The sequence below is a fragment of the Suricata suricatta genome, chromosome 9 (assembly GCF_006229205.1).
Source record: "Suricata suricatta isolate VVHF042 chromosome 9, meerkat_22Aug2017_6uvM2_HiC, whole genome shotgun sequence".
Classification (NCBI taxonomy): domain Eukaryota; kingdom Metazoa; phylum Chordata; class Mammalia; order Carnivora; family Herpestidae; genus Suricata; species Suricata suricatta.
In genome coordinates, this window is record NC_043708.1 from 76,099,494 (window position 1) to 76,110,624 (window position 11,131).

Sequence of the window (11,131 nt, forward strand, 5' to 3'; positions counted from 1 at the left end):
TAAAAGAGTTTAATTAAATAAATTAGTACATAAATGTTGTGTAAAGTAGGACAAAGTAATATTAATGAACAAACTTAAAGTACTGGGCATACTTATGAGAAATGAAATTTTTGTTCAATCTGGATTAAATTTGTTCTTGCACATGGGTATTACGGGTCTAAATTACTATAGGGATCTAATGGACACCCAGAATGGTGGATATCCATTACTAATTCTTCAAAGTCCTCTACTTTTAAAATTGGATTAAAGAAGTGTGCTTATTTGAGATTTTGTAATTTCAGCTCTAAAAGAAACATCAGCTTAAAAATGTGTTTTTTTATGTTTCTTTTTGAAGGAGAGAGAAACAAAGTGAGATGGGAGGAGGGGCAGAGTGATAGAGAGGGAGACAGAATCCAAAACAGGCTCCAGGCTCTGAGCTGTCAGCACAGAGCCAATCGCAGGGCTGGAAATAATGAAATCATGAGCTCATGACCTGACCTGAAGTTGGATGCTTAACCAACTGAGCCATTCAGGTAACCCAAAACATCAGTTTTTAAAAGATGAAAACTAATTTTATTTTAAAGAACAAATTTCATCAATTAATCCCAACAGATGACTGGATTTCTGATAAAGTTTGGGTTAAGACACACATAAAATATGTATAAAAGGTAAATTTGAGTATCACAAAAGAAAATACATTTTCCCCTAGTTTTTCAAATTGGTTTCCAAATGGCTGTTTAAACTGGGATTTGATGTTAAAATATACTATTATATGGGCTTTCATAATATGAAGTCAAGAAAAAATGTTAAATGCTTTCCTGTAAAACTAATCAGTAAATTTTGGAAAAGTCAAAGATGATTAATTCATGCTCATCAGGTCTGTTTTTCTCAATATTAAATAGAAGTTCAGTATTTCATGGATTGTCTGATTTCCTTCCTTTAGCTACAGTCAAATGAAGAATGTGACTCAGCCTAGTATTCCTCCCACTCAACTTTAACATTTATCAATTCAAAGCTAATCTTTTTCATATATAATTTCACCCATCTCTTTATCCTCACTGGGATTATGTTGAAGGAAATCCCAGCTATTATAGCATTTCATCTGTATATATTTCAGTAAGTTAAGGCAGAAAACTCATTTTTTTCTTTTTAAATATAACCACAATACAATTATCACACTTAAAAAATAATGAATATCATCAACTATCTTGTCAATGATGATTTATTGAACTTTGATGAACTATAGTTCGATGAACTATAAACAAAGCTTAAGATATCTTAGCAGATAGTAAATAAACGGCTGAAGCAAAATCCACCCACCTAATCTAAATATATGTCTTAGTTATTAATTGCCATATGGATTATTAACCGGTAAAATTCTTAAGTATCCAATATTATTTAATTTAAAATCTCCAGTAAGCAATATAGAAGGATTTTGACTTTAAGATTCAGTAGTTCCCAATGAGTTATCGCCCATGTGTTCCTTTTCCTTTTTTCCTGTGAGTAGTCAACACTAACATATTAACACATGCACACAGATAAAAAGAGATGATGCCCATAACACAAAAGTGTTCTTTAAAATAAATTTCTTTAAAATAAAATTAGTTTTCATCTTTTCAAAGCTGCCTTATTGTCTATTATATACTATCTCATGTTCCAATAACTACTTTATGATGACCATGAATGGCAGGGCTCTAGACTACTGTAAATCAATCCTCCTCTGACAAATTTAAAGAGATGGTTAATTCACTTCAACTTAATTCAACAAATATGTGTGTGTATATATGTATGTATGCATGTATTTAGAAGGAGCAGGGGACAGGAACAGAAGGACAGAAAAAAAGAATCTTAAGCAGGCTCTATGCTCAGTGTAGAGTCTGATGCGGGACTTAACCCCACGATCCTGGGATCACACCTGAGCCGAAATCAAGAGAATGATACTCAACTGACTGAGCCACCCAGGTGCCCCTCAACAAATATTTATTGAATGTCTACTAAATGCCTCTGTGATACTGTATGTATTGTGATATTAGCAGTCACAAAGAGAGACGTGATCTCTCATCTAGCTAATGATCTAATTTAGTAGGAAAACTGCAAAAATATGCCAAAGCAATAAATGCCCATGTGATCGATTTCCAATATTTAGAAAATATGATATTTAAAACAACCTCTGGAAACTTTTGTTTCTCAAGTGGACAATATGATTTTATTAAGAAAAACATGAGGAGAGGCAGGAAGTATTGCATATAAAAGGCTACTCAAAAACAATGGGACTAAACTGATTAATCTAGGTTTTTTCCTGGATAAGCACTGGTTACTTTTCATGTTTAATAAGTTAGCTGTGTTTAAGGCAGATGAAATGACTTAAAATTAAACCTGAAGTAATCAAATAAGATAAATTTAAATCATTAAGTCTATGTTTTATTATTAGGTACCTTTCTTTTCCAGAAGTTTATGATTAGCACTGATGATAAAGGGAAGCCAGGCTAGAAAGAAAAAGGATTGGCGGGACATACGCTAAGTTCAAAGAGAAAATATAACTGCCAATCCTAAATCCATTTTAAAAATGATCTCTATCTTTAGAAAAATACTTGTTCCAAACTGAAACCCCATTATTTGCAATGGAAGGGAAGCTTAGCTTATAATTGAGGTGGGTCAAAAGTGTAAACCAGAAACTCAAAATATACATAAATACTTGACCTAAATATGGACAGTTTCTAGTTAAGTAAAGCTGTACATTTGGAAGTTCTCAGGAGACTCAATTACTGTCCTTCATTATTCTAGTAAATACAATTCAGGAGAGGCTTAAAAAGAAGTTTAAAAAAGATTCCCAAAGGATTTATATTCCCTCATTAAATATTCACTTATTTAAGGAAATAAATGACCAAGTGATAGATATCATATTGAATCAATAAAAAGAAGCAATTAAATAATATATGATATAATATATTGTAAAATATTTTCCTACATGTGCACCATGGCCTAAATTATAAACAAAATAAAAAAATAGGTTACCAGAGTCCATCATTTTGTTCTGAACTTTAGTTACAAAAAATATAGAAAATCATCATTTATGTATTATGTTACAGTTAAAGAGTGTGCAAAAATATAAGCAAATACCAGTTTCTACCTTATTTCAAACTGAACTTGAACTACTTTTGGACCTAATCCAAGGAAATTACTTTTAAGGCAATGAAAAACCTTATTTTTAAAGGGACTTGAATTGCTATCCCTTGGTTAAAATATTAAAAAAAAAAGATAGTAGAGATGTAATGTACAATATGATAACTATGGCAAACACTGCTGTACGTTATATAAAAAAATTTAAGTAAATCCCTAGAGCTCTCATCATAAGGAGAAAAATATTTTCCCTTTATTTTTATTGTATCTTAGAGAAGATGGTTGGTATTAGTGAGTTTATTGTGGTATTTCCCTATGTATGGGACCATCATGCTGCACACCTTAAACTTATACTGTTATGTGTATCAAATATTTCTCAATAAAGACTTTATGTGTTTGACTTGGATCAACAATCCATGAACCCATACACATATATAAAAAGATCAACAGAGACTGTCAGATATGTAGCCCAAAGTATCATATTAGATAGTATTTGTTCAATGAGGATAGAACTTGATGTGATGTGGCCCCCAATATACTGCTAACATTCATTGTGAAAGTACTATCACTCAAATAACATAACAATGTAAACATTTTCTGTGATTACAGTAGCCATTTTCTAATTAATAGATATTATTAAATAGATGACCTATTTTGGGGAGGTGTTGCATTCATGAATCATTAATTCTTCTTGAGACCTTTTTTTCTAATCTGTCCACAAGTATTTTACTGCTTCCAAGAACTTCAATTCGTCATCTCACTTTTAATATACTGAAAAGGCCAAATGTAATAATAAGAGCATTACACTGGAAAAAAAATTCTTCTGTCTTCTCAGAGAAATTTTATATTTGCAGCAAGTTGGAAAGTTCTTCCCTATCTTTACCATGTAAGTACAGATTGTGTCCTTAGATTATAAACCATTAAGGAATTATAAAATATTATTGCCTAATTTTAGCACGAAAAAGTTAAATTTAGAAGCAAAAAATCAAGGGACACCTGGGTAGCTCAGTCGCTTAAGCTCCTGATTCAAGCTCAGGTCATGATCGCATGACTCATGAGTTCAAGCTTCAGGCAGGCCCTGTGCTGACAGCTGAGAGCCTGGAGCCTGCTTCAGATTCTGTCTGCCTCTCTCTGCCCCTCTGCCCGCTCACGCTTTGTCTGTCTCTCTCTCTCAAAATGTAAATAAAATTTAAAAAAATTATAAAAGAAGCAAAAAATCTAGAATTCTTTCCTAACAAATCATTCTCCATGTTCTTTTCTGTCCTTTTTAAAGATGCATAAATTCTACACCTCTATAATCATACCATAGGCACAACTGTGTCTTTAAAATTGTGTATTTAAAGGTATGTAATATGCAATTATCAATGTTGTATACCCTGTACAATAAGTATTTTCAATGGATGTATTCCATTGAATTGGTGTACTGTAATTGATCTATTGCCCTTAAAAAGAAAAATGCATGGGGGTCCACATTTAAAATGCTTAGAAGAGTTATCTGGTATATACAGTAAATTCTGCATTAGTGTTGGCTTTCATTATTGTCATTATTGCTATTACTGCTCTTAGTATTGTAGTTCTTCTTAGAGTATGGAAAAAATAAAACTTAAGCAGAATAAATGAGATATAAAAATATTCTAATTAGTTGATATGTACGCAGTTGACCCTTGAACAATGAGGAGGGTGCTGACACCCCTATGCAGTTGAAAATCTGCATATAACTTTTTAGAGAGTTTAGAAAAAAATTAACCTTGTATCCAGAAACTTTACAAAACTTCATATTAATTCTAAGAAGTTTGTAGATTTGTTTTACATTTCCTATTTAGACAGTTACAATCTTCAAATAACAAGTTTTCTTTCTTCCTTTCCCTAACTTATACATTTATTTATTTTTCTTGCCTTCTTCACTGGTTGAACAGAAGTAATGATTTCAGGCATCTTTATCGTGTCTTTAAACTTGAATGAAAAGATTTCATCAACTCACACTGGAAGCAGGATATTTGCTGCATCTTTTGCAATGGTCCTATGCTTCTGTCTTTGTTGTTTTGTTAACATGATAAACTCATTGACTGATTTCCTGGAATAACCTAACTTGGTTATGATGCAGTATTCATTTTATACATCACAGGTGCCATTTGATATTTTTTGAAGGATTTAAAAATCTATGTTCATGAGTGTGATTGCTTTACTACTTTTTAAATTTCTTAATAAATTCCTTAATTATAAGATTTTATTTCCAAGTATATTTTAAAAAATTAGAATCATGAATCTAAGGCAAATATAGATTGAACATATATCAAGTATCAGTAAAGATTGATTTTACCCACTGAGGAAAGCTAGTCCAAGGGAATCTGAGAGAAGTAACACTAATAAAAGAACTCTAGAATAAGACAGGGATAAATATACAAAAATGGTTAAATGTCCTACAGGGCAATAAAATTTTCTGTTCTACTTCACAGAAATCATTCACATCCCTGCTGGGCAAAAATCTACATATCTATTAGCAACTTCACAGAGTCTAGGCCTTAATCAGTAAATTTTTAGTGAAATAAAAGTTCATTTCCCAGACAATGAAGTATTTCTTGAGTGGGCTTGTTTAACAATATTCCAGAATAACACTAAAAGGACATATAGTCATTATTTCCAGAACACTGTAAACAGAAATGTCAGTTATACTTAAAAGAGTCTACATTAGAATAACTAAATAACACTATAGTAACTAAATATGAGTCTCCTCTGCTGTATTTTTTGAAAAGTTTCTATAAAATTGGCAATTTTGCCCTTCAATCCTTGGTAAGATTTTACTAGTGAAGGCATTTAGACCTGGAATTGTGTGAAGATTTTTAGTAATAAATTTAATTTATGTAATATAAAGGACTATTCAGATTTGCTATATTTTCCTGGTGTCAGTTTGTTTTTAAAGGAACTTTTCCAATTCATCTAGGTTTTCAAGTGTACTAGCATGGGGTGGTTGGTGATGTGTTCTTTTTTCCTTTCATATCTGAAAGAACCATTAGGATGTCTTCTTCTTAAGATTTCTGGTACTGTTCACAGTTGACCCTTGAACAACATGGAGGGTTATGGACACCAACCCCTTGTGCAGTTGAAAATCTACTTATAACTTTTGACTCCTTAAAAACATAATTGCTAATAGCCCACTGTTGACTTACAGAGGCCTTACAGATAACATCAACAGTCAATTAATACATATTTTGGATGTTATATGTATTATATAGCATACTCTTACAATGAAGTAAAATACAGTAAAAAAATGTTTAAAAATCATAAGGAAGAGAAAGTACATTTACAGTAATGTGCTCTCTTTATGGAAAAAAAAATCCACATTCAGGCAGACCAATGCAGTTCAAACCCGTGTTGTTCAAGGACCAACTGTATTTGTGCCCTCACTTCTATCTCAGTATTGCCAGGGATTAATTAAGTTTAGTCATTTCCAAGAATGAACTGTTGGCTTTGGTGATCTCTCTACTGTATGTTTATATTCTACTTGATTTCTTTTTAAACTTTATTATTTTTGTTTCTTTGGGTTAAATTGCTATTTTTTTTTTATCTAACTTCTTATGATTGCTGAATTCATTGATTTTCAGCTATTCTTCTTATCTAATATGTATCTACATCTATATAGTTATCCATGTAGACATATATTTGAGGCTATAAATTACATTAGAAATACTGCTTTAATGTTATTTTACAATTTTGATACATCAAAATTTTCATTAGCAATTTATTCAAGAAATTATTAATTTCCCTTATGATTTATTGTGTGTCATGGATTAATTAGAAATTGGCTTAATTTCCACATATGTGAAGATTTTCAAGCTCTTTTTTAAACTGTAATTAACTTACAACATAAAATTTACCATTTTAACCATTTTCAAATATAAAATACAGCCATGTTAACCATATACATATTGTGACAGATCTTTAGAACTTTTTCACCTTGTAAAGCTGTTAGCATATACTCACTGAACAAATATTCAGTTCTCTCTTGCCTACCTCCTGGCAACCAGTATTATACTTTCCATTTTTAAGAGTCTGAGTATTTTAGATACTTCAGATAAGTGGAATTATGAAGTAATTGTCTTTTTATGATGGGCTTATCTCACATAGCATAATAACCTAAAAGTTCACCCATGATGTTGCATTATGACAGGATTTCCTTCCTTTTTAAGGCTGAATAATAAATAGTCTTCTGTATATATACACCACTTTTCATTATGCACTCATCTGTTAGTGAATATTTAGGTTGTTGCCACATATCAACTATTGTGAATAATGCTACAATGAATGTGATGGTACAAATTTCTCTTTAAGACCCTAATTTCAATTCCTTTGGATAAACACCCAGAAGTAGGATTGCTGGGTCATGTTCTCCTTTAGTGTTTTGAGGGACCTCTGCACTGTTTTTCTATAATGGCTGCACCATTACACTCTTACCAAAAGTGCAGAAGTGTTTCAGTTTCTCCACATCCTCACCACCATTTGGTATTTCTCCTCCTCTTTCTCCTTCTTATCTTCCTTTTTCTTATTCTCCTCCTTTTCTTCCTTCTTTTAAAAAATTTTTAAAAAATTTTTTTTAATTTTTGAGAGAGAGAGAGAGTGCGAGCGAGCACAAAAGCAAGCAGGGGATGGTCAGAGAGAGAGGGAGACACAGAATCCAAAGCAGAGTCCACACTCTGAGCTGTCAGCACAGAGCCCAGTGTGGGGCTCAACCCACAAACCATGAAATCATGACCTGAGCTGAAGCCTGACACTTAATGGACTGAGACTGAGACACCCAGGTGCCCCTCTTCCTTTTTTGATCGTGCAATCTTATTGAATAAGGAGATATATCACTGTGGTTTTGATCTGCATATCCCTAATGATCAGTGATGCTAAACATTTTTTTTTTATACAGCTGTTGGCCACTTGTCTACATTCTTTGGAGAGATTATTCAAGTCCTTTGCTATTTTAATTGGATTATTTTTGTTATTGAGTTGTAGGAGTACTTTACCCTGTATATTGGCTTTTCTTTTTTTAAATGTTTATGTATCCATTTTGAGAGAGAGCATGAGCAGGGGAGAGGTAGAGAGAGAGTGAAAGAGAGAATCCCAAGCAGGCTCCATACTGAGGTGAGATTGTGACCTGGGCTGAAATCAAGAGTTGAATGCTCAACCAATTGTGCCACCCAGGTGTCCCACTATTACGGTTTGCAAATACTTTCTTCCATTCTGTAAGTTGCCTTTTCACTCTGTTGTTGATTGATTTCTCTTCTGTGCATGAGTTTTTGAGATAGATATAGCCCATTTGTCTATTCTTGCTTTTGTTATCTGTTTTTTGATGTTATAGAAATCACAGCCAAATCCTATGTCATGAAGATTTTTTTTTTTTTTAGGAGTTTTATAGTTTCAGGTCATTAATCCATTTTGAATGAATTTTTGTAAGTGGTCATTCCTCTCTTGCAGCTGTCCTTGGTGTGTTTTGCAGGTTTGTCTTTTGTTTGTTTTGTAGTAGCATGCTTTGATTGCTTTCTTACTTTCTTTTGTGCATCTTTTATAGGTATAATAATCTATTCAAACTAATAACATCAGTCATTTATAAAACGCTACTCCTTTACGCTCTTCCTCTTCCACTGTATATTTCCGTCATAAATTATATCTTTTATATAGTTTGTGTTCTTTAACAGTTTTATATAGCTATTTTTTATTTTTATTTGTAAAATTCTAAACCAGAATTAAAAGAAGTTTACAAGACACCATCACAGTATCACAGGTTTCTGTATGTACATTCACCTTTGTCAGAAAGCTTTACCTTTTCATATGCTTTAGTGTTGCTGTTTAGTGTTCTTTTGTTTCTTTTTTCTTTTTCAGCGGAAAGATCTCCCTTTAGCAATACTTTTAAGGAAGGCATGCTTCACAGTGGTGGACTCCCTCCGCATTTGTTTATCTGGGAAGGTCTTTATTACTCCTTCAGCTTTGCTGTATGTTTAAAACTTTCTTTAATAAAATGTTGGGATAAAACAAAAGTGAAGTTTAGAAAGCTTCAAACATAAACTAGGAAAATTTATTATTAGTAGATCCACACCAAAGGACGCTAAAAGATGTTAAGGCCTTAACATGAAGGTTATTAGCTGGAATTATATTTGCAGTGAAATAGATAAACCATAAATGTACCATCACTTAATTTTGACAAATGAATTACTGACATCCTGCAAGCGTCCTTGCTTTTATATCTATAGGATACTTTTGCTGGGTACAGAATTCTAGGATGACAGTTATTTTAATTTAGTATTACAAAAGATATGATTTCCACTTTGGAAAGTTCTCAACCATTATCTTTGAAATATTTAACCTTTCCCATTACCCCTTTCCTTCCTTTCTGACACTAATTACATGTCATCTAGACTGCTTTATTATTTCTACTGCTCATAACCTCTAATGTGTACTTTCTATCTTTGCTTTTCTACCTGATTCATTCTTAATATTTTCTTGTGACCTCTTTTTCAATTCACTGAATCACTCTTTGGCTATACCTATAGACGTTTCACAAGACCCTCTTCTCTTCCCTACCTTGATCCAAACACTCAGAGCTGACCACCACTATCGGCCCTATGACCAAAGGTCTAGTCTTATTAATCTCAATCTGGGTTTAAATCTGTCACCATGGGTGCTCAGGATTCTCAGACTATGCTTATTCCATAAAATATAATCCCCATTTCCTTGGGCAGTGAGGCAACTTTCCCACCATTTTTATTTTATATATTTATTTGTCTCACTCCATAGGATAAAAGCTTCAGGAAAGAAATGAGTTTTGAATGTTCAGTTCACTATTGTATTCTTATGATGTAAACAGTGCTATGTATATAGATGTTAGCACTCAATAAATATGTGTGAAACAAATGAACAATATTCCACTTCTCTTTTATTTCTTTTAATATTTCCCCACTTCTCCTTTATAAGAAATCAGCAAAGCGAAACTTTATAAAAAAAACATTAGAAACTTTATTTTTAAAATAACAAGAACAAGAACAACAACAACAACAACAACAAGCTGCACAGGAGAGCATATAAATAAATAGTAGGAAAAAATATATAGTCAATTAGAGTTTGAAAGCAGAAAAAAAATCAATTGATTGGTTATTTTTATTATCTTTCCCCAAATTGATAGGTCCACCACAGATTTTGGATTAAAAGATTCTTCCACTGTCCAGTTTGATTCTTGACTTGTTGACACAGTGGCATCTTGTTGCTTCTAAGGAAATTCATGCTTTAGGGACAGAAATGAGTCAAGTAGCTCTCTAAATCTGAGTGAATCTGATGCTTGAGTTATTACTCTGTTCCAATGATTTTTTGTAGCAACAGAGACTTAGTCGTACCCAAAGCCAAAATCTTTCTGAATCTCAAGTTATGTCATTGTGGTTTACAGAATTAGGTTTTAAAGCTTGTGAAATGTCTTGTTTTCCCTTACCAAGTCATTTTTTTGCTCTTAGCTTGAGGGGTAGGAAAGCTGTACTGAACCGAATGTTGGTGAATCAAAAACACCATTTATCTTCCTTCTTCCTTTGTCCCTTCTGTAAGGAAATATTTTTGAGGTGGCATAGAACAGTTGCAGCATATCTCTATGGATAGGATCTTCTAGCTTATACATGTTGCGATGAGTGGTGAGGGCAAATTCCCATGCATAACAAACTCAAGAGGCCTTCCATCTGAATGCTTTCAGTCCTCTTTTATACATATACTCCCCCCCCAGCACTCTCTAAGTGGACTTCACTATAGGATCAACTAGATTTCAACCCACACTGTGGGTGCCATTTTCACTTGAGTTCTATGGCAAGTTTTTTTTTTTTTTCATTTTACTATTCTTTTTTTTTTCCATAATATTTTATTGTAAAATTGTTTTCCATACAACACCCAGTGCTCTTCCCCTTAAGTGCCCTCCACCATCACCACCACCTCTTTTCCCCCCTCCCCCTTCCCCTTCAACCCTCAGTTCATTCTCAGCATCTAATAGTCTCTCAAGTTCTGCATCCCTCTCTCC

General features: G+C 32.9%; 1 protein-coding gene across 2 annotated transcripts in view; it reads right to left on the bottom strand.

Annotated features, from left to right (window-relative positions):
* The window catches only part of DPH6 (diphthamine biosynthesis 6), a 271,479-nt gene that overhangs the window by 95,689 nt on the left and 164,659 nt on the right, over positions 1 to 11,131 (bottom strand). The gene's annotated exons all lie outside the window — the stretch shown is intronic.